Source organism: Canis lupus, chromosome 7 (assembly GCF_048164855.1).
Source record: "Canis lupus baileyi chromosome 7, mCanLup2.hap1, whole genome shotgun sequence".
In the NCBI taxonomy this organism is placed as follows: domain Eukaryota; kingdom Metazoa; phylum Chordata; class Mammalia; order Carnivora; family Canidae; genus Canis; species Canis lupus.
In genome coordinates this window covers 77,989,836-78,014,815 of record NC_132844.1, presented here as the reverse complement: position 1 = coordinate 78,014,815, position 24,980 = coordinate 77,989,836, and positions in this window count along the sequence as shown.

Sequence of the window (24,980 nt, the reverse complement as noted above, 5' to 3'; positions counted from 1 at the left end):
TGCCTCCCATGCATACACACTTCTGAGAGTTGAGCTTATGGCCTGTACCTCCACATCCAGCCTGCTGGTACCCTTGGGTTCTAAAAGGCCTAGGCTCGCTGTTTGACGGAAGTGCTGGGAGAGGTAATTGGATCACCCGGCACACAAGACTAGTGCCTCCAAGCTCAGTTCAGCGATTTCCTAGTAATTCCTGTGGTAGACTGGTGCTACATACTAAGTTCCATACGTGAGAGGGTAGCTGAACGCCTTGTCCAAAACCATCTTACTTCTGAGAGTTGAGCTCACCCTCAGTCCCTCACAGTTCCACACTGCCTGCAGAGTGAGTTTCGCAGGTCTTCAGCAGAGACGTTTGCCAGAGTCTTCTGAGACGAAGGGTAACAATGCAGACCTGGAGGGTATCCCCAGGTGCAGTCGACTGGTAATCTTGGAACCTCCTGACTCAGAATACTGCTACCTTCTCACTGCCATAGGAATGCAGCTAGTTGACAGCTGGCTTCAAGACATGCTTCCCTGTGAGAGCTTAGGACACGGCAGAACCCTCCCGCATGCTGCCTGACTGTAGGAGTAGCTGCTAACATCCTAATGTTAGTGGCTGGGAGAGGCTGCGGGAAAAGCATGGGTGAGCACTGGGCCTGAACTCCCGTGTATCTGAGTTGAATACAGCGATTTCCAACGGCTTTCCTCAACCAGAGTGTAGCTGGGTTCCAAATCCCATGTACGAGCGGGTAGCAGACATCTGCCTCCCATGCATACACACTTCTGAGAGTTGAGCTTATGGCCTGTACCTCCACAGCCAGCCTGCTGGTACCCTTGGCTTCTAAAAGGCCTAGGCTCGCTGTTTGACGGAAGTGCTGGGAGAGGTAATTGGAATCACCCGGCACACAAGACTAGTGCCTCCAAGCTCAGTTCAGGGATTTCCTAGTAATTCCTGTGGTAGAGTGGTGCTACATACTAAGTTCCATACGTGAGAGGGTAGCTGAACGCCTTGTCCAAAACCATCTTACTTCTGAGAGTTGAGCTCAGCCTCAGTCCCTCACAGTTCCACACTGCCTGCAGAGTGAGTTTCGCAGGTCTTCAGCAGAGACGTTTGCCAGAGGCTTCTGAGACGCAGGGTAACAATGCAAACATGGAGGGTATCCCCAGGTGCAGTCGACTGATAATCTTGGAACCTCCTGACTCAGAATACTGCTACCTTCTCACTGCCATAGGAATGCTGCTAGTTGACAGCTGGCTTCAAGACATGCTTCCCTGTGAGAGCTGAGGACAGGGCAGAACCCTCCCGCATGGTGCCTGACTGTAGGAGTAGCTGCTAACATCCTTATGTTAGTGGCTGGGAGAGGTTGCGGGAAAAGCATGTGTGAGCACTGGGCCTGAACTCCCGTGTATCTGAGTTGAATACAGCGATTTCCAACGGCTTTCCTCAACCAGAGTGTAGCTAGGTTCCAAATCCCATGTACGAGCGGGTAGCAGACATCTGCCTCCCATGCATACACACTTCTGAGAGTTGAGCTTATGGCCTGTACCTCCACATCCAGCCTGCTGGTACCCTTGGCTTCTAAAAGGCCTAGGCTCACTGTTTGACGGAAGTGCTGGGAGAGGTAATTGGAATCTCCCGGCACACAAGACGAGTGCCTCCAAGCTCAATTCACGATTTCCCAGTAATTCTTGTGGTAGACAGGTGCTACATACAAAGTTCCATATGTGAGAAGGTAGCTGAACGCCTTGTCTAAAAGCATCTTACTTCTGAGAGTTGAGCACACCCTCAGTCCCTCACACTTCCACACTGCCTGCAGAGTGAGTTTCACACGTCTTCACCAGAGACGATTGCCAGAGGCTTCTGAGTACAAGTTAACAATGCAGACCTGGAGGGTATCTCCAGGTGCAGTAGAGTGGTAATCTTGGAACCTCCTGACTCAGAGTACTGCTACCTTCTCACTGCCATAGGAATGCAGCTAGTTGACAGTTGGCTTCAAGACATGCTTCCCTGTGAGAGCTGAGGACAGGGCAGAACCCTCCCGCATCCTGCCTGACTGTAGGAGGAGCTGCTAACATCCTAATGTTAGTGGCTGGGAGAGGTTGCGGGAAAAGCGTGTGTGAGCACTGGGCCTGAACTCCCGTATATCTGAGTTGAATACAGCGATTTCCAATGGCCTTCTTCAATCACAGTGTAGCTAGGTTCCAACTCCCATGTCCGAGTGGGTAGCAGACATCAGCCTCCCATGCATACACACTTCTGAGAGTTGAGCTTATGGCCTGTACCTCCACATCCAGCCTGCTGGTACCCTTGGCTTCTAAAAGGCCTAGGCTCGCTTTTTGACGGAAGTGCTGGGAGAGGTAATTGGAATCACCGGGCACACAAGACTAGTGCCTCCAAGCTCAGTTCAGCGATTTCCTAGTAATTCCTGTGGTAGACTGGTGCTACATACTAAGTTCCATACGTGAGAGGGTAGCTGAACGCCTTGTCCAAAACCATCTTACTTCTGAGAGTTGAGCTCAGCCTCAGTCCCTCACAGTTCGACACTGCCTGCAGAGTGAGTTTCGCAGATCTTCAGCAGAGACGTTTGCCAGAGGCTTCTGAGACGCAGGGTAACAATGCAGACCTGGAGGGTATCCCCAGGTGCAGTCGACTGGTAATCTTGGAACCTCCTGACTCAGAATACTGCTACCTTCTCACTGCCATAGGAATGCAGCTAGTTGACAGCTGGCTTCAAGACATGCTTCCCTCTGAGATCTGAGGACAGGGCAGAACCCTCCCGCATGCTGCCTGACTGTAGGAGTAGCTGCTAACATCCTTATGTTAGTGGCTGTGAGAGGTTGCGGGAAAAGCATGTGTGAGCACTGGGCCTGAACTCCCGTGTATCTGAGTTGAATACAGCGATTTCCAACGGCTTTCCTCAACCAGAGTGTAGCTAGGTTCCAAATCCTATGTACGAGCGGGTAGCGGACATCTGCCTCCCATGCATACACACTTCTGAGAGTTGAGCTTATGGCCTGTACCTCCACAGCCAGCCTGCTGGTACCCTTGGCTTCTAAAAGGCCTAGGCTCGCTGTTTGACGGAAGTGCTGGGAGAGGTAATTGGAATCTCCCGGCACACAAGACGAGTGCCTCCAAGCTCAATTCACGATTTCCCAGTAATTCTTGTGGTAGGTGCTACATACTAAGTTCCAAATGTGAGAAGGTAGCTGAACGCCTTGTCCAAAAGCATCTTACTTCTGAGATTTGAGCACACCCTCAGTCCCTCACACTTGCACACTGCCTGCAGAGTGAGTTTCGCAGGTCTTCAGCAGAGACGATTGCCAGAGGCTTCTGAGTACAAGTTAACAATGCAGACCTGGAGGGTATCTCCAGGTGCAGTAGAGTGGTAATCTTGGAACCTCCTGACTCAGAGTACTGCTACCTTCTCACTGCCATAGGAATGCTGCTAGTTGACAGCTGGCTTCAAGACATGCTTCCCTGTGAGAGCTGAGGAAAGGGCAGAACCCTCCCGCATCCTGCCTGACTGTAGGAGTAGCTGCTAACATCCTTATGTTAGTGGCTGGGAGAGGTTGCGGGAAAAGCATGTGTGAGCACTGGGCCTGAACTCCCGTGTATCTGAGTTGAATACAGCGATTTCCAATGGCCTTCTTCAATCACAGTGTAGCTAGGCTCCAACTCCCATGTCCGAGTGGGTAGCAGACATCTGCCTCCCATGCATACACACTTCTGAGAGTTGAGCTTATGGCCTTTACCTCCACATACAGCCTGCTGGTACCCTTGGCTTCTAAAAGGCCTAGGCTCGCTGTTTGACGGAAGTGCTGGGAGAGGTAATTGGAATCACACGGCACACATGACTAGTGCCTCCAAGCTCAGTTCAGCGATTTCCTAGTAATTCCTGTGGTAGACTGGTGCTACATACTAAGTTCCATACGTGAGAGGGTAGCTGAACGCCTTGTCCAAAACCATCTTACTTCTGAGAGTTGAGCTCAGCCTCAGTCCCTCACAGTTCCACACTGCGTGCAGAGTGAGTTTCGCAGGTCTTCAGCAGAGACGTTTGCCAGAGGATTCTGACACGCAGGGTAACAATGCAGACCTGGAGGGTATCCCCAGGTGCAGTCGACTGGTAATCTTGGAACCTCCTGACTCAGAATACTGCTACCTTCTCACTGCCATAGGAATGCAGCTAGTTGACAGCTAGCTGGCTTCAAGACATGCTTCCCTGAGAGAGCTGAGGACAGGGCAGAACCCTCCCGCATGCTGCCTGACTGTAGGAGTAGCTGCTAACATCCTTATGTTAGTGGCTGGGAGAGGTTGCGGGAAAAGCATGTGTGAGCACTGGGCCTGAACTCCCGTGTATCTGAGTTGAATACAGCGATTTCCAACGGCTTTCCTCAACCAGAGTGTAGCTAGGTTCCAAATCCCATGTACGAGCGGGTAGCAGACATCTGCCTCCCATGCATACACACTTCTGAGAGTTGAGCTTATGGCCTGTACCTCCACAGCCAGCCTGCTGGTACCCTTGGCTTCTAAAAGGCCTAGGATCGCTGTTTGACAGAAGTGCTGGGAGAGGTAATTGGAATCTCCCGGCACACAAGACGAGTGCCTCCAAGCTCAATTCACGATTTCCCAGTAATTCTTGTGGTAGACAGGTGCTACATACTAAGTTCCATATGTGAGATGGTAGCTGAACGCCTTGTCTAAAAGCATCTTACTTCTGAGAGTTGAGCCCACCCTCAGTCCCTCACAGTTCCACACTGCCTGCAGAGTGAGTTTCACACGTCTTCACCAGAGACGATTGCCAGAGGCTTCTGAGTACAAGTTAACAATGCAGACCTTGAGGATATCTCCAGGTGCAGTAGAGTGGTAATCTTGGAACCTCCTGACTCAGAGTACTGCTACCTTCTCACTGCCATAGGAATGCAGCTAGTTGACAGCTGGCTTCAAGACATGCTTCCCTGTGAGAGCTGAGGACAGGGCAGAACCCTCCCGCATCCTGCCTGACTGTAGGAGTAGCTGCTAACATCCTTATGTTAGTGGCTGGGAGAGGTTGCGGGAAAAGCATGTGTGAGCACTGGGCCTGAACTCCCGTTTATCTGAGTTGAATACAGCGATTTCCAATGGCCTTCTTCAATCACAGTGTAGCTAGGTTCCAACTCCCATGTCCGAGTGGGTAGCAGACATCTGCCTCCCATGCATACACACTTCTGAGAGTTGAGCTTATGGCCTGTACCTCCACATCCAGCCTGCTGGTACCCTTGGCTTCTAAAAGGCCTAGGCTCGCTGTTTGACGGAAGTGCTGGGAGAGGTAATTGGAATCACCCGGCACACAAGACTAGTGCCTCCAAGCTCAGTTCAGCGATTTCCTAGTAATTCCTGTGGTAGACTGGTGCTACATACTAAGTTCCATACGTGAGAGGGTAGCTGAACGCCTTGTCCAAAACCATCTTACTTCTGAGAGTTGAGCCCACCCTCAGTCCCTCACAGTTCCACATTGCCTGCAGAGTGAGTTTCACACGTCTTCACCAGAGACGATTGCCAGAGGCTTCTGAGTACAAGTTAACAATGCAGACCTTGAAGGTATCTCCAGGTGCAGTAGAGTGGTAATCTTGGAACCTCCTGACTCAGAGTACTGCTACCTTCTCACTGCCATAGGAATGCAGCTAGTTGACAGCTGGCTTCAAGACATGCTTCCCTGTGAGAGCTGAGGACAGGGCAGAACCCTCCCGCATCCTGCCTGACTGTAGGAGTAGCTGCTAACATCCTTATGTTAGTGGCTGGGAGAGGTTGCGGGAAAAGCATGTGTGAGCACTGGGCCTGAACTCCCGTGTATCTGAGTTGAATACAGCGATTTCCAATGGCCTTCTTCAATCACAGTGTAGCTAGGTTCCAACTCCCATGTCCGAGTGGGTAGCAGACATCTGCCTCCCATGCATACACACTTCTGAGAGTTGAGCTTATGGCCTGTACCTCCACATCCAGCCTGCTGGTACCCTTGGCTTCTAAAAGGCCTAGGCTCGCTGTTTGACGGAAGTGCTGGGAGAGGTAATTGGAATCACCCGGCACACAAGACTAGTGCCTCCAAGCTCAGTTCAGCGATTTCCTAGTAATTCCTGTGGTAGACTGGTGCTACATACTAAGTTCCATACGTGAGAGGGTAGCTGAACGCCTTGTCCAAAACCATCTTACTTCTGAGAGTTGAGCTCAGCCTCAGTCCCTCACAGTTCCACACTGCCTGCAGAGTGAGTTTCGCAGGTCTTCAGCAGAGACGTTTGCCAGAGGCTTCTGAGACGCAGGGTAACAATGCAGACCTGGAGGGTATCCCCAGGTACAGTCGACTGGTAATCTTGGAACCTCCTGACTCAGAATACTGCTACCTTCTCACTGCCATAGGAATGCAGCTAGTTGACAGCTGGCTTCAAGACATGCTTCCCTGTGAGAGCTGAGGACAGGGCAGAACCCTCCCGCATGCTGCCTGACTGTAGGAGTAGCTGCTAACATCCTTATGTTAGTGGCTGGGAGAGGTTGCGGGAAAAGCATGTGTGAGCACTGGGCCTGAACTCCCGTGTATCTGAGTTGAATACAGCGATTTCCAACGGCTTTCCTCAACCAGAGTGTAGCTAGGTTCCAAATCCCATGTACGAGCGGGTAGCAGACATCTGCCTCCCATGCATACACACTTCTGAGAGTTGAGCTTATGGCCTGTACCTCCACATCCAGCCTGCTGGTACCCTTGGCTTCTAAAAGGCCTAGGCTCGCTGTTTGACGGAAGTGCTGGGAGAGGTAATTGGAATCTCCCGGCACACAAGACGAGTGCCTCCAAGCTCAATTCACGATTTCCCAGTAATTCTTGTGGTAGACAGGTGCTACATACTAAGTTCCATATGTGAGAAGGTAGCTGAACGCCTTGTCCAAAAGCATCTTACTTCTGAGAGTTGAGCACACCCTCAGTCCCTCACACTTCCACACTGCCTGCAGAGTGAGTTTCACACGTCTTCACCAGAGACGATTGCCAGAGGCTTCTGAGTACAAGTTAACAATGCAGACCTGGAGGGTATCTCCAGGTGCAGTAGAGTGGTAATCTTGGAACCTCCTGACTCAGAGTACTGCTACCTTCTCACTGCCATAGGAATGCAGCTAGTTGACAGCTGGCTTCAAGACATGCTTCCCTGTGAGAGCTGAGGACAGGGCAGAACCCTCCCGCATCGTGCCTGACTGTAGTAGTAGCTGCTAACATCCTTATGTTAGTGGCTGGGAGAGGTTGCGGGAAAAGCATGTGTGAGCACTGGGCCTGAACTCCCGTGTATCTGAGTTGAATACAGCGATTTCCAATGGCCTTCTTCAATCACAGTGTAGCTAGGTTCCAACTCCCATGTCCGAGTGGGTAGCAGACATCTGCCTCCCATGCATACACACTTCTGAGAGTTGAGCTTATGGCCTGTACCTCCACATCCAGCCTGCTGGTACCCTTGGCTTCTAAAAGTCCTAGGCTCGCTGTTTGACGGAAGTGCTGGGAGAGGTAATTGGAATCACCCGGCACACAAGACTAGTGCCTCCAAGCTCAGTTCAGCGATTTCCTAGTAATTCCTGTGGTAGACTGGTGCTACATACTAAGTTCCATACGTGAGAGGGTAGCTGAACGCCTTGTCCAAAACCATCTTACTTCTGAGAGTTGAGCTCAGCCTCAGTCCCTCACAGTTCCACACTGCCTGCAGAGTGAGTTTCGCAGGTCTTCAGCAGAGACGTTTGCCAGAGGCTTCTGAGACGCAGGGTAACAATGCAGACCTGGAGGGTATCCCCAGGTGCAGTCGACTGGTAATCTTGGAACCTCCTGACTCAGAATACTGCTACCTTCTCACTGCCATAGGAATGCAGCTAGTTGACAGCTGGCTTCAAGACATGCTTCCCTGTGAGAGCTGAGGACAGGGCAGAACCCTCCCGCATGCTGCCTGACTGTAGGAGTAGCTGCTAACATCCTTATGTTAGTGGCTGGGAGAGGTTGCGGGAAAAGCATGTGTGAGCACTGGGCCTGAACTCCCGTGTATCTGAGTTGAATACAGCGATTTCCAACGGCTTTCCTCAACCAGAGTGTAGCTAGGTTCCAAATCCCATGTACGAGCGGGTAGCAGACATCTGCCTCCCATGCATACACACTTCTGAGAGTTGAGCTTATGGCCTGTACCTCCACATCCAGCCTGCTGGTACTCTTGGCTTCTAAAAGGCCTAGGCTCGCTGTTTGACGGAAGTGCTGGGAGAGGTAATTGGAATCTCCCGGCACACAAGACGAGTGCCTCCAAGCTCAATTCACGATTTCCCAGTAATTCTTGTGGTAGACAGGTGCTACATACTAAGTTCCATATGTGAGAAGGTAGCTGAACGCCTTGTCCAAAAGCATCTTACTTCTGAGAGTTGAGCACACCCTCAGTCCCTCACAGTTCCACACTGCCTTCAGAGTGAGTTTCGCAGGTCTTCAGCAGAGACGTTTGCCAGAGGCTTCTGAGACGCAGGGTAACAATGCAGACCTGGAGGGTATCCCCAGGTGCAGTCGACTGGTAATCTTGGAACCTCCTGACTCAGAGTACTGCTACCTTCTCACTGCCATAGGAATGCAGCTAGTTGACAGCTAGCTGGCTTCAAGACATGCTTCCCTGTGAGAGCTGAGGACAGGGCAGAACCCTCCCGCATCCTGCCTGACTGTAGGAGTAGCTGCTAACATCCTTATGTTAGTGGCGGTGAGAGGTTGCGGGAAAAGCATGTGTGAGCACTGGGCCTGAACTCCCGTGTATCTGAGTTGAATACAGCGATTTCCAACGGCTTTCCTCAACCAGAGTGTAGCTAGGTTCCAAATCCCATGTACGAGCGGGTAGCAGACATCTGCCTCCCATGCATACACACTTCTGAGAGTTGAGCTTATGGCCTGTACCTCCACAGCCAGCCTGCTGGTACCCTTGGCTTCTAAAAGGCCTCGGCTCGCTGTTTGACGGAAGTGCTGGGAGAGGTAATTGGAATCTCCCGGCACACAAGACGAGTGCCTCCAAGCTCAATTCACGATTTCCCAGTAATTCTTGTGGTAGACAGGTGCTACATACTAAGTTCCATATGTGAGAAGGTAGCTGAACGCCTTGTCCAAAAGCATCTTACTTCTGAGATTTGAGCCCACCCTCAGTCCCTCACAGTTCCACACTGCCTGCAGAGTGAGTTTCACACGTCTTCACCAGAGACGATTGCCAGAGGCTTCTGAGTGCAAGTTAACAATGCAGACCTGGAGGGTATCTCCAGGTGCAGTAGAGTGGTAATCTTGGAACCTCCTGACTCAGAGTACTGCTACCTTCTCACTGCCATAGGAATGCAGCTAGTTGACAGCTGGCTTCAAGACATGCTTCCCTGTGAGAGCTGAGGACAGGGCAGAACCCTCCCGCATCCTGCCTGACTGTAGCAGTAGCTGCTAACATCCTAATGTTAGTGGCTGGGAGAGTTTGCCGGAAAAGCATGTGTGAGCACTGGGCCTGAACTCCCGTGTATCTGAGTTGAATACAGCGATTTCCAATGGCCTTCTTCAATCACAGTGTAGCTAGGTTCCAACTCCCATGTCCGAGTGGGTAGCAGACATCTGCCTCCCATGCATACACACTTCTGAGAGTTGAGCTTATGGCCTGTACCTCCACATCCAGCCTGCTGGTACCCTTGGCTTCTAAAAGGCCTAGGCTCGCTGTTTGACGGAAGTGCTGGGAGAGGTAATTGGAATCACCCGGCACACAAGACTAGTGCCTCCAAGCTCAGTTCAGCGATTTCCTAGTAATTCCTGTGGTAGACTGGTGCTACATACTAAGTTCCATACGTGAGAGGGTAGCTGAACGCCTTGTCCAAAACCATCTTACTTCTGAAAGTTGAGCTCAGCCTCAGTCCCTCACAGTTCCACACTGCCTGCAGAGTGAGTTTCGCAGGTCTTCAGCAGAGACGTTTGCCAGAGGCTTCTGAGACGCAGGGTAACAATGCAGACCTGGAGGGTATCCCCAGGTGCAGTCGACTGGTAATCTTGGAACCTCCTGACTCAGAATACTGCTACCTTCTCACTGCCATAGGAATGCAGCTAGTTGACAGCTAGCTGGCTTCAAGACATGCTTCCCTGAGAGAGCTGAGGACAGGGCAGAACCCTCCCGCATGCTGCCTGACTGTAGGAGTAGCTGCTAACATCCTTATGTTAGTGGCTGGGAGAGGTTGCGGGAAAAGCATGTGTGAGCACTGGGCCTGAACTCCCGTGTATCTGAGTTGAATACAGAGATTTCCAACGGCTTTCCTCAACCAGAGTGTAGCTAGGTTCCAAATCCCATGTACGAGCGGGTAGCAGACATCTGCCTCCCATGCATACACACTTCTGAGAGTTGAGCTTATGGCCTGTACCTCCACATCCAGCCTGCTGGTACCCTTGTCTTCTAAAAGTCCTAGGCTCGCTGTTTGACGGAAGTGCTGGGAGAGGTAATTGGAATCTCCCGGCACACAAGACGAGTGCCTCCAAGCTCAATTCACGATTTCCCAGTAATTCTTGTGGTAGACAGGTGCTACATACTAAGTTCCATATGTAAGATGGTAGCTGAACGCCTTGTCCAAAAGCATCTTACTTCTGAGAGTTGAGCCCACCCTCATTCCCTCACAGTTCGACACTGCCTGCAGAGTGAGTTTCGCAGGTCTTCAGCAGAGACGTTTGCCAGAGGCTTCTGAGACGCAGGATAACAATGCAGACCTGGAGGGTATCCCCAGGTGCAGTCGACTGGTAATCTTGGAACCTCCTGACTCAGAATACTGCTACCTTCTCACTGCCATAGGAATGCAGCTTGTTGACAGCTAGCTGGCTTCAAGACTTGCTTCCCTGAGAGAGCTGAGGACAGGGCAGAACCCTCCCGCATGCTGCCTGACTGTAGGAGTAGCTGCTAACATCCTAATGTTAGTGGCTGGGAGAGGTTGCGGGAAAAGCATGTGTGAGCACTGGGACTGAACTCCCGTGTATCTGAGTTGAATACAGCGATTTCCAACGGCTTCCCTCAACCAGAGTGTAGCTAGGTTCCAAATCCCATGTACGAGCGGGTAGCAGACATCTGCCTCCCATGCATACACACTTCTGAGAGTTGAGCTTATGGCCTGTACCTGCACAGCCAGCCTGCTGGTACCCTTGGCTTCTAAAAGGCCTAGGCTCGCTGTTTGACGGAAGTGCTGGGAGAGGTAATTGGAATCTCCCGGCACACAAGACGAGTGCCTCCAAGCTCAATTCACGATTTCCCAGTAATTCTTGTGGTAGACAGCTGCTACATACTAAGTTCCATATGTGAGATGGTAGCTGAACGCCTTGTCCAAAAGCATCTTACTTCTGAGAGTTGAGCCCACCCTCAGTCCCTCACAGTTCCACACTGCCTGCAGAGTGAGTTTCACACGTCTTCACCAGAGACGATTGCCAGAGGCTTCTGAGTACAAGTTAACAATGGAGACCTGGAGGGTATCTCCAGGTGCAGTAGAGTGGTAATCTTGGAACCTCCTGACTCAGAGTACTGCTACCTTCTCACTGCCATAGGAATGCAGCTAGTTGACAGCTGGCTTCAAGACATGCTTCCCTGTGAGAGCTGAGGACAGGGCAGAACCCTCCCGCATCCTGCCTGACTGTAGGAGTAGCTGCTAACATCCTTATGTTAGTGGCTGGGAGAGGTTGCGGGAAAAGCATGTGTGAGCACTGGGCCTGAACTCCCGTGTATCTGAGTTGAATACAGCGATTTCCAATGGCCTTCTTCAATCACAGTGTAGCTAGGTTCCAACTCCCATGTCCGAGTGGGTAGCAGACATCTGCCTCCCATGCATACACACTTCTGAGAGTTGAGCTTATGGCCTGTACCTCCACATCCAGCCTGCTCGTACCCTTGGCTTCTAAAAGGCCTAGGCTCGCTGTTTGACGGAAGTGCTGGGAGAGGTAAATGGAATCACCCGGCACACAAGACTAGTGCCTCCAAGCTCAGTTCAGCGATTTCCTAGTAATTCCTGTGGTAGACTGGTGCTACATACTAAGTTCCATACGTGAGAGGGTAGCTGAACGCCTTGTCCAAAACCATCTTACTTCTGAGAGTTGAGCTCAGCCTCAGTCCCTCACAGTTCCACACTGCCTGCAGAGTGAGTTTCGCAGGTCTTCAGCAGAGACGTTTGCCAGAGTCTTCTGAGACGAAGGGTAACAATGCAGACCTGGAGGGTATCCCCAGGTGCAGTCGACTGGTAATCTTGGAACCTCCTGACTCAGAATACTGCTACCTTCTCACTGCCATAGGAATGCAGCTAGTTGACAGCTGGCTTCAAGACATGCTTCCCTGTGAGAGCTTAGGACAGGGCAGAACCCTCCCGCATGCTGCCTGACTGTAGGAGTAGCTGCTAACATCCTAATGTTAGTGGCTGGGAGAGGCTGCGGGAAAAGCATGTGTGAGCACTGGGCCTGAACTCCCGTGTATCTGAGTTGAATACAGCGATTTTCAACGGCTTTCCTCAACCAGAGTGTAGCTAGGTTCCAAATCCCATGTACGAGCGGGTAGCAGACATCTGCCTCCCATGCATACACACTTCTGAGAGTTGAGCTTATGGCCTGTACCTCCAGATCCAGCCTGCTGGTACCCTTGGCTTCTAAAAGGCCTAGGCTCTTTTTGACGGAAGTGCTGGGAGAGGTAATTGGAATCACCGGGCACACAAGACTAGTGCCTCCAAGCTCAGTTTAGCGATTTCCTAGTAATTCCTGTGGTAGACTGGTGCTACATACTAAGTTCCATACGTGAGAGGGTAGCTGAACGCCTTGTCCAAAACCATCTTACTTCTGAGAGTTGAGCTCAGCCTCAGTCCCTCACAGTTCCACACTGCCTGCAGAGTGAGTTTCGCAGGTCTTCAGCAGAGACGTTTGCCAGAGGCTTCTGAGACGCAGGGTAACAATGCAGACCTGGAGGGTATCCCCAGGTGCAGTCGACTGATAATCTTGGAACCTCCTGACTCAGAATACTGCTACCTTCTCACTGCCATAGGAATGCACCTAGTTGACAGCTGGCTTCAAGACATGCTTCCCTGTGAGAGCTGAGGACAGGGCAGAACCCTCCCGCATGCTGCCTGACTGTAGGAGTAGCTGCTAACATCCTTATGTTAGTGGCTGGGAGAGGTTGCGGGAAAAGCATGTGTGAGCACTGGGCCTGAACTCCCGTGTATCTGAGTTGAATACAGCGATTTCCAACGGCTTTCCTCAACCAGAGTGTAGCTAGGTTCCAAATCCCATGTACGAGCGGGTAGCAGACATCTGCCTCCCATGCATACACACTTCTGAGAGTTGAGCTTATGGCCTGTACCTCCACATCCAGCCTGCTGGTACCCTTGGCTTCTAAAAGGCCTAGGCTCGCTGTTTGACGGAAGTGCTGGGAGAGGTAATTGGAATCTCCCGGCACACAAGACGAGTGCCTCCAAGCTCAATTCACGATTTCCCAGTAATTCTTGTGGTAGACAGGTGCTACATACAAAGTTCCATATGTGAGAAGGTAGCTGAACGCCTTGTCCAAAAGCATATTACTTCTGAGATTTGAGCACACCCTCAGTCCCTCACACTTCCACACTGCCTGCAGAGTGAGTTTCACACGTCTTCACCAGAGACGATTGCCAGAGGCTTCTGAGTACAAGTTAACAATGCAGACCTGGAGGGTATCTCCAGGTGCAGTAGAGTGGTAATCTTGGAACCTCCTGACTCAGAGTACTGCTACCTTTTCACTGCTATAGGAATGCAGCTAGTTGACAGCTGGCTTCAAGACATGCTTCCCTGTGAGAGCTGAGGACAGGGCAGAACCCTCCCGCATCCTGCCTGACTGTAGGAGTAGCTGCTAACATCCTTATGTTAGTGGCCGGGAGAGGTTGCGGGAAAAGCATGTGTGAGCACTGGGCCTGAACTCCCGTGTATCTGAGTTGAATACAGCGATTTCCAATGGCCTTCTTCAATCACAGTGTAGCTAGGTTCCAACTCCCATGTCCGAGTGGGTAGCAGACATCTGCCTCCCATGCATACACACTTCTGAGAGTTGAGCTTATGGCCTGTACCTCCACATCCAGCCTGCTGGTACCCTTGGCTTCTAAAAGGCCTAGGCTCGCTTTTTGACGGAAGTGTTGGGAGAGGTAATTGGAATCACCGTGCACACAAGACTAGTGCCTCCAAGCTCAGTTCAGCGATTTCCTAGTAATTCCTGTGGTAGACTGGTGCTACATACTAATTTCCATACGTGAGAGGGTAGCTGAACGCCTTGTCCAAAACCATCTTACTTCTGAGAGTTGAGCTCACCCTCAGTCCCTCACAGTTCCACACTGCCTGCAGAGTGAGTTTCACACGTCTTCACCAGAGACGTTTGCCAGAGTCTTCTGAGACGAAGGGTAACAATGCAGACCTGGAGGGTATCCCCAGGTGCAGTCGACTGGTAATCTTGGAGCCTCCTGACTCAGAATACTGCTACATTCTCACTGCCATAGGAATGCAGCTAGTTGACAGCTGGCTTCAAGACATGCTTCCCTGTGAGAGCTTGGGACAGGGCAGAACCATCCCGCATGCTGCCTGACTGTAGGAGTAGCTGCTAACATCCTAATGTTAGTGGCTGGGAGAGGCTGCGGGAAAAGCATGTGTGAGCACTGGGCCTGAACTCCCGTGTATCTGAGTTGAATACAGCGATTTTCTTTTTTTTTTTTTTTTTTTTTTTTTTGAATACAGCGATTTTCAACGGCTTTCCTCAACCAGAGTGTAGCTAGGTTCCAAATCCCATGTACGAGCGGGTAGCAGACATCTGCCTCCCATGCATACACACTTCTGAGAGTTGAGCTTATGGCCTGTACCTCCACATCCAGCCTGCTGGTACCCTTGGCTTCTAAAAGGCCTAGGCTCGCTGTTTGACGGAAGTGGTGGGAGCGGTAATTGGAATCACCCGGCACACAAGACTAGTGCCTCCAAGCTCAGTTCAGGGATTTCCTAGTAATTCCTGTGGTAGAGTGGTGCTACATACTAAGTTCCATACGTGAGAGGGTAGCTGAACGCCTTGTCCAAAACCATCTTACTTCTGAGAGTTGAGCTCAGCCTCAGTCCCTCACAGTTCCACACTGCCTGCAGAGTGAGTTTCACAGGTCTTCAGCAGAGACGTTTGCCAGAGGCTTCTGAGACGCAGGGTACCAATGCAGACCTGGAGGGTATCCCCAGGTGCAGTCGACTGGTAATCTTGGAACCTCCTGACTCAGAATACTGCTACCTTCTCACTGCCATAGGAATGCAGCTAGTTGACAGCTGGCTTCAAGACATGCTTCCCTGTGAGAGCTGAGGACAGGGCAGAACCCTCCCGCATGCTGCCTGACTGTAGGAGTAGCTGCTAACATCCTTATGTTAGTGGCTGGGAGAGGTTGCGGGAAAAGCTTGTGTGAGCACTGGGCCTGAACTCCCGTGTATCTGAGTTGAATACAGCGATTTCCAACGGCTTTCCTCAACCAGAGTGTAGCTAGGTTCCAAATCCCATGTACGAGCGGGTAGCAGACATCTGCCTCCCATGCATACACACTTCTGAGAGTTGAGCTTATGGCCTGTACCTCCACATCCAGCGTGCTGGTACCCTTGGCTTCTAAAAGGCCTAGGATCGCTGTTTGACGGAAGTGCTGGGAGAGGTAATTGGAATCTCCCGGCACACAAGACGAGTGCCTCCAAGCTCAATTCACGATTTCCCAGTAATTCTTGTGGTAGACAGGTGCTACATACAAAGTTCCATATGTGAGAAGGTAGCTGAACGCCTTGTCCAAAAGCATATTACTTCTGAGATTTGAGCACACCCTCAGTCCCTCACACTTCCACACTGCCTGCAGAGTGAGTTTCACACGTCTTCACCAGAGACGATTGCCAGAGGCTTCTGAGTACAAGTTAAAAATGCAGACCTGGAGGGTATCTCCAGGTGCAGTAGAGTGGTAATCTTGGAACCTCCTGACTCAGAGTACTGCTACCTTCTCACTGCCATAGGAATGCAGCTAGTTGACAGCTGGCTTCAAGACATGCTTCCCTGTGAGAGCTGAGGACAGGGCAGAACCCTCCCGCATCCTGCCTGACTGTAGGAGTAGCTGCTAACATCCTTATGTTAGTGGCTGGGAGAGGTTGCGGGAAAAGCATGTGTGAGCACTGGGCCTGAACTCCCGTGTATCTGAGTTGAATACAGCGATTTCCAATGGCCTTCTTCAATCACAGTGTAGCTAGGTTCCAACTCCCATGTCCGAGTGGGTAGCAGACATCTGCCTCCCATGCATACACACTTCTGAGAGTTGAGCTTATGGCCTGTACCTCCAGATCCAGCCTGCTGGTACCCTTGGCTTCTAAAAGGCCTAGGCTCTTTTTGACGGAAGTGCTGGGAGAGGTAAATGGAATCACCGGGCACACAAGACTAGTGCCTCCAAGCTCAGTTTAGCGATTTCCTAGTAATTACTGTGGTAGACTGGTGCTACATACTAAGTTCCATACGTGAGAGGGTAGCTGAACGCCTTGTCCAAAACCGTCTTACTTCTGAGAGTTGAGCTCAGCCTCAGTCCCTCACAGTTCCACACTGCCTGCAGAGTGAGTTTCGCAGGTCTTCAGCAGAGACGTTTGCCAGAGGCTTCTGAGACGCAGGGTAACAATGCAGACCTGGAGGGTATCCCCAGGTGCAGTCGACTGGTAATCTTGGAACCTCCTGACTCAGAATACTGCTACCTTCTCACTGCCATAGGAATGCAGCTAGTTGACAGCTGGCTTCAAGACATGCTTCCCTGTGAGAGCTGAGGACAGGGCAGAACCCTCCCGCATGCTGCCTGACTGTAGGAGTAGCTGCTAACCTCCTTATGTTAGTGGCTGGGAGAGGTTGCGGGAAAAGCATGTGTGAGCACTGGGCCTGAACTCCCGTGTATCTGAGTTGAATACAGCGATTTCCAACGGCTTTCCTCAACCAGAGTGTAGCTAGGTTCCAAATCCCATGTACGAGCGGGTAGCAGACATCTGCCTCCCATGCATACACACTTCTGAGAGTTGAGCTTATGGCCTGTACCTCCACATCCAGCCTGCTGGTACCCTTGGCTTCTAAAAGGCCTAGGCTCGCTGTTTGACGGAAGTGCTGGGAGAGGTAATTGGAATCTCCCGGCACACAAGACGAGTGCCTCCAAGCTCAATTCACGATTTCCCAGTAATTCTTGTGGTAGACAGGTGCTACATACTAAGTTCCATATGTGAGAAGGTAGCTGAACGCCTTGTCCAAAAGCATCTTACTTCTGAGAGTTGAGCACACCCTCAGTCCCTCACACTTCCACACTGCCTGCAGAGTGAGTTTCACACGTCTTCACCAGAGACGATTGCCAGAGGCTTCTGAGTACAAGTTAACAATGCAGACCTGGAGGGTATCTCCAGGTGCAGTACAGTGGTAATCTTGGAACCTCCTGACTCAGAATACTGCTACCTTCTCACTGCCATAGGAATGCAGCTAGTTGACAGCTGGCTTCAAGACATGCTTCCCTGTGAGAGCTGAGGACAGGGCAGAACCCTCCCGCATCCTGCCTGACTGTAGGAGTAGCTGCTAACATCCTAATGTTAGTGGCTGGGAGAGGCTGCGGGAAAAGCATGTGTGAGCACTGGGCCTGAACTCCCGTGTATCTGAGTTGAATACAGCGATTTCCAACGGCTTTCCTCAACCAGAGTGTAGCTAGGTTCCAAATCCCATGTACGAGCGGGTAGCAGACATCTGCCTCCCATGCATACACACTTCTGAGAGTTAAGCTTATGGCCTGTACCTCCACAGCCAGCCTGCTGGTACCCTTGGCTTCTAAAAGGCCTAGGCTTGCTTTTTGACGGAAGTGCTGGGAGAGGTAATTAGAATCACCGGGCACACAAGACTAGTGCCTCCAAGCTCAGTTCAGCGATTTCCTAGTAATTCCTGTGGTAGAGTGGTGCTACATACTAAGTTCCATACGTGAGAGGGTAGCTGAACGCCTTGTCCAAAACCATCTTACTTCTGAGAGTTGAGCTCAGCCTCAGTCCCTCACAGTTCCACACTGCCTGCAGAGTGAGTTTCGCAGGTCTTCAGCAGAGACGTTTGCCAGAGGCTTCTGAGACGCAGGGTAACAATGCAGACCTGGAGGGTATCCCCAGGTGCAGTCGACTGATAATCTTGGAACCTCCTGACTCAGAATACTGCTACCTTCTCACTGCCATAGGAATGCAGCTAGTTGACAGCTGGCTTCAAGACATGCTTCCCTGTGAGAGCTGAGGACAGGGCAGAACCCTCCCGCATACTGCCTGACTGTAGGAGTAGCTGCTAACATCCTTATGTTAGTGGCTGGGAGAGGTTGCGGGAAAAGCATGTGTGAGCACTGGGCCTGAACTCCCGTGTATCTGAGTTGAATACAGCGATTTCCAACGGCTTTCCTCAACCAGAGTGTAGCTAGGTTCCAAATCCCATGTACGAGCGGGTAGCAGACATCTGCCTCCCATGCATACACACTTCTGAGAGTTGAGCTTATGGCCTGTACCTCCACATCCAGCCTGCTGGTACCCTTGGCTTCTAAAAGGCCTAGGCTCGCTGTTTGACGGAAGTGCTGGGAGAGGTAATTGGAATCACCCGGCACACAAGACTAGTGCCTCCAAGCTCAGTTCAGCGATTTCCTAGTAATTCCTGTGGTAGACTGGTGCTACATACTAAGTTCCATACGTGAGAGGGTAGCTGAACGCCTTGTCCAAAACCATCTTACTTCTGAGAGTTGAGCTCAGCCACAGTCCCTCACAGTTCCACACTGCCTGCAGAGTGAGTTTCGCAGGTCTTCAGCAGAGACGTTTGCCAGAGGCTTCTGAGACGCAGGGTAACAATGCTACCTGGAGGGTATCCCCAGGTGCAGTCGACTGGTAATCTTGGAACCTCCTGACTCAGAATACTGCTACCTTCTCACTGCCATAGGAATGCAGCTAGTTGACAGCTGGCTTCAAGACATGCTTCCCTGTGAGAGCTGAGGACAGGGCAGAACCCTCCCGCATGCTGCCTGACTGTAGGAGTAGCTGCTAACATCCTTATGTTAGTGGCTGGGAGAGGTTGCGGGAAAAGCATGTGTGAGCACTGGGCCTGAACTCCCGTGTATCTGAGTTGAATACAGCGATTTCCAACGGCTTTCCTCAACCAGAGTGTAGCTAGGTTCCAAATCCCATGTACGAGCGGGTAACAGACATCTGCCTCCCATGCATACACACTTCTGAGAGTTGAGCTTATGGCCTGTACCTCCACATCCAGCCTGCTGGTACCCTTGGCTACTAAAAGGCCTAGGCTCGCTGTTTGACGGAAGTGCTGGGAGAGGTAATTGGAATCTCCCGGCACACAAGACGAGTGCCTCCAAGCTCAAGTCACGATTTCCCAGTAATTCTTGTGGTATACAGGTGCTACATACTAAGTTCCATATGTGAGATGGTAGCTGAACGCCTTGTCTAAAAGCATCTTACTTCTGAGAGTTGAGCCCACCCTCAGTCCCTCACAGTTCCACACTGCCTGCAGAGTGAGTTTCACACGTCTTCACCAGAGACGATTGCCAGAGGCTTCTGAGTACAAGTTAACAATGCAGACCTGGAGGGTATCTCCAGGTGCAGTAGAGTGGTAATCTTGGAACCTCCTGACTCAGAGTACTGCTACCTTCTCACTGCCATAGGAATGCAGCTAGTTGACAGCTGGCTTCAAGACATGCTTCCCTGTGAGAGCTGAGGACAGGGCAGGACCCTCCCGCATCCTGCCTGACTGTAGGTGTAGCTGCTAACATTCTTATGTTACTGGCTGTGAGAGGTTGCGGGAAAAGCATGTGTGAGCACTGGGCCTGAACTCCCGTGTATCTGAGTTGAATACAGCGATTTCCAATGGCCTTCTTCAATCATAGCTAGGTTCCAAATCCCATGTCCGAGTGGGTAGCAGACATCTGCCTCCCATGCATACACACTTCTGAGAGTTGAGCTTATGGCCTGTACCTCCACATCCAGCCTGCTGGTACCCTTGGCTTCTAAAAGGGCTAGGCTCGCTATTTGACGGAAGTGCTGGGAGAGGTAATTGGAATCACCCGGCACACAAGACTAGTGCCTCCAAGCTCAGTTCAGCGATTTCCTAGTAATTCCTGTGGTAGACTGGTGCTACATACTAAGTTCCATACGTGAGAGGGTAGCTGAACGCCTTGTCCAAAACCATCTTACTTCTGAGAGTTGAGCTCAGCCACAGTCCCTCACAGTTCCACACTGCCTGCAGAATGAGTTTCGCAGGTCTTCAGCAGAGACGTTTGCCAGAGGCTTCTGAGACGCAGGGTAACAATGCTACCTGGAGGGTATCCCCAGGTGCAGTCGACTGGTAATCTTGGAACCTCCTGACTCAGAATACTGCTACCTTCTCACTGCCATAGGAATGCAGCTAGTTGACAGGTGGCTTCAAGACATGCTTCCCTGTGAGAGCTGAGGACAGGGCAGAACCCTCCCGCATGCTGCCTGACTGTAGGAGTAGCTGCTAACATCCTTATGTTAGTGGCTGGGAGAGGTTGCGGGAAAAGCATGTGTGAGCACTGGGCCTGAACTCCCGTGTATCTGAGTTGAATACAGCGATTTCCAACGGCTTTCCTCAACCAGAGTGTAGCTAGGTTCTAAATCCCATGTACGAGCGGGTAGCAGACATCTGCCTCCCATGCATACACACTTCTGAGAGTTGAGCTTATGGCCTGTACCTCCACAGCCAGCCTGCTAGTACCCTTGGCTTCTAAAAGGCCTAGGCTCGCTGTTTGACGGAAGTGCTGGGAGAGGTAATTGGAATCTCCCGGCACACAAGACGAGTGCCTCCAAGCTCAATTCACGATTTCCCAGTAATTCTTGTGGTAGACAGGTGCTACATACTAAGTTCCATATGTGAGAGGGTAGCTGAACGCCCTGTCCAAAAGCATCTTACTTCTGAGAGTTGAGCACACCCTCAGTCCCTCACACTTCCACACTGCCTGCAGAGTGATTTTCACACGTCTTCACCAGAGACGATTGCCAGAGGCTTCTGAGTACAAGTTAACAATGCAGACCTGGAGGGTATCTCCAGGTGCAGTAGAGTGGTAATCTTGGAACCTCCTGACTCAGAGTACTGCTACCTTCTCACTGCCATAGGAATGCAGCTAGTTGACAGCTGGCTTCAAGACATGCTTCCCTGTGAGAGCTGAGGACAGGGCAGAACCCTCCCGCATCCTGCCTGACTGTAGGAGTAGCTGCTAACATCCTAATGTTAGTGGCTGGGAGAGGTTGCGGGAAAAGCATGTGTGAGCACTGGGCCTGAACTCCCGTGTATCTGAGTTGAATACAGCGATTTCCAATGGTCTTCTTCAATCACAGTGTAGCTAGGTTCCAACTCCCATGTCCGAGTGGGTAGCAGACATCTGCCTCCCATGCATACACACTTCTGAGAGTTGAGCTTATGGCCTGTACCTCCACATCCAGCCTGCTGGTACCCTTGGCTTCTAAAAGGCCTAGGCTCGCTGTTTTGACGGAAGTGCTGGGAGAGGTAATTGGAATCACCCGGCACACAAGACTAGTGCCTCCAAGCTCAGTTCAGCGATTTCCTAGTAATTCCTGTGGTAGACTGGTGCTACATACTAAGTTCCATACGTGAGAGGGTAGCTGAACGCCTTGTCCAAAACCATCTTACTTCTGAGAGTTGAGCTCAGCCTCAGTCCCTCACAGTTCCACACTGCCTGCAGAGTGAGTTTCGCAGGTCTTCAGCAGAGACGTTTGCCAGAGGCTTCTGAGACGCAGGGTAACAATGCAGACCTGGAGGGTATCCCCAGGTGCAGTCGACTGGTAATCTTGGAACCTCCTGACTCAGAATACTGCTACCTTCTCACTGCCATAGGAATGCAGCTAGTTGACAGCTGGCTTCAAGACATGCTTCCCTGTGAGAGCTGAGGACAGGGCAGGACCCTCCCGCATGCTGCCTGACTGTAGGAGTAGCTGCTAAAATCCTTTTGTTAGTGGCTGGGAGAGGTTGCGGGAAAAGCATGTGTGAGCACTGGGCCTGAACTCCCGTGTATCTGAGTTGAATACAGCGATTTCCAACGGCTTTCCTCAACCAGAGTGTAGCTAGGTTCCAAATCCCATGTACGAGCGGGTAGCAGACATCTGCCTCCCATGCATACACACTTCTGAGAGTTGAGCTTATGGCCTGTACCTCCACATCCAGCCTGCTGGTACCCTTGGCTTCTAAAAGGCCTAGGCTCGCTGTTTGACGGAAGTGCTGGGAGAGGTAATTGGAATCTCCCGGCACACAAGACGAGTGCCTCCAAGCTGAATTCACGATTTCCCAGTAATTCTTGTGGTAGACAGGTGCTACATACTAAGTTCCATATGTCAGAAGGTAGCTGAACGCCTTGTCCAAAAGCATCTTACTTCTGAGAGTTGAGCACACCCTCAGTCCATCACACTTCCACACTGCCTGCAGAGTGAGTTTCACACGTCTTCACCAGAGACGATTGCCAGAGGCTTCTGAGTACAAGTTAACAATGCAGACCTGGAGGGTATCTCCAGGTGCAGTAGAGTGGTAATCTTGGAACCTCCTGACTCAGAGTACTGCTACCTTCTCACTGCCATAGGAATGCAGCTAGTTGACAGCTGGCTTCAAGACATGCTTCCCTGTGAGAGCTGAGGACAGGGCAGAACCCTCCCGCATCCTGCCTGACTGTAGGAGTAGCTGCTAACATCCTATTGTTAGTGGCTGGGAGAGGTTGCGGGAAAAGCATGTGTGAGCACTGGGCCTGAACTCCCGTGTATCTGAGTTGAATACAGCGATTTCCAATGGCCTTCTTCAATCACAGTGTAGCTAGGTTCCAACTCCCATGTCCTAGTGGGTAGCAGACATCTGCCTCCCATGCATACACACTTCTGAGAGTTGAGCTTATGGCCTGTACCTCCACATCCAGCCTGCTCGTACCCTTGGCTTCTAAAAGGCCTAGGCTCGCTGTTTGACGGAAGTGCTGGGAGAGGTAATTGGAATCACCCGGCACACAAGACTAGTGCCTCCAAGCTCAGTTCAGCGATTTCCTAGTAATTCCTGTGGTAGACTGGTGCTACATACTAAGTTCCATACGTGAGAGGGTAGCTGAACGCCTTGTCCTAAACCATCTTACTTCTGAGAGTTGAGCTCAGCCTCAGTCCCTCACAGTTCCACACTGCCTGCAGAGTGAGTTTCGCAGGACTTCAGCAGAGACGTTTGCCAGAGGCTTCTGAGACGCAGGGTAACAATGCAGACCTGGAGGGTATCCCCAGGTGCAGTCGACTGGTAATCTTGGAACCTCCTGACTCAGAATACTGCTACCTTCTCACTGCCATAGGAATGCAGCTAGTTGACAGCTGGCTTCAAGACATGCTTCCCTGTGAGAGCTTAGGACAGGGCAGAACCCTCCCGCATGCTGCCTGACTGTAGGAGTAGCTGCTAACATCCTAATGTTAGTGGCTGGGAGAGGCTGCGGGAAAAGCATGTGTGAGCACTGGGCCTGAACTCCCGTGTATCTGAGTTGAATACAGCGATTTCCAACGGCTTTCCTCAACCAGAGTGTAGCTAGGTTCCAAATCCCATGTACGAGCGGGTAGCAGACATCTGCCTCCCATGCATACACACTTCTGAGAGTTGAGCTTATGGCCTGTACCTCCACAGCCAGCCTGCTGGTACCCTTGGCTTCTAAAAGGCCTAGGCTCGCTGTTTGACGGAAGTGCTGGGAGAGGTAATTGGAATCTCCCGGCACACAAGACTAGTGCCTCCAAGCTCAGTTCAGGGATTTCCAATAATTCCTGTGGTAGACTGGTGCTACATACTAAGTTCCATACGTGAGAGGGTAGCTGAACGCCTTGTCCAAAACCATCTTACTTCTGAGAGTTGAGCTCAGCCTCAGTCCCTCACAGTTCCACACTGCCTGCAGAGTGAGTTTCGCAGGTCTTCAGCAGAGACGTTTGCCAGAGGCTTCTGAGACGCAGGGTAACAATGCAGACCTGGAGGGTATCCCCAGGTGCAGTCGACTGGTAATCTTGGAACCTCCTGACTCAGAATACTGCTACCTTCTCACTGCCATAGGAATGCAGCTAGTTGACAGCTAGCTGGCTTCAAGACATGCTTCCCTGAGAGAGCTGAGGACAGGGCAGAATCCTCCCGCATGCTGCCTGACTGTAGGAGTAGCTGCTAACATCCTAATGTTAGTGGCTGGGAGAGGTTGCAGGAAAAGCATGTGTGAGCACTGGGCCTGAACTCCCGTGTATCTGAGTTGAATACAGCGATTTCCAACGGCTTTCCTCAACCAGAGTGTAGCTAGGTTCCAAATCCCATGTACGAGCGGGTAGCAGATATCTGCCTCCCATGCATACACACTTCTGAGAGTTGAGCTTATGGCCCGTACCTCCACATCTAGCCTGCTGGTACCCTTGGCTTCTAAAAGGCCTAGGCTCGCTGTTTGACGGAAGTGCTGGGAGAGGTAATTGGAATCTCCCGGCACACAAGACGAGTGCCTCCAAGCTCAATTCACGATTTCCCATAATTCTTGTGGTAGACAGGTGCTACATACTAAGTTTCATATGTGAGATGGTAGTTGAACGCCTTGTCCAAAAGCATCTTACTTCTGAGAGTTGAGCCCACACTCAGTCCCTCACAGTTCCACACTGCCTGCAGAGTGAGTTTCACACGTCTTCACCAGAGACGATTGCCAGAGGCTTCTGAGTACAAGTTAACAATGCAGACCTGGAGGGTATCTCCAGGTGCAGTAGAGTGGTAATCTTGGAACCTCCTGACTCAGAGTACTGCTACCTTCTCACTGCCATAGGAATGCAGCTAGTTGACAGCTGGCTTCAAGACATGCTTCCCTGTGAGTGCTGAGGACAGGGCATAACCCTCCCGCATCCTGCCTGACTGTAGGAGTAGCTGCTAACATCTTTATGTTAGTGGCTGGGAGAGGTTGCGGG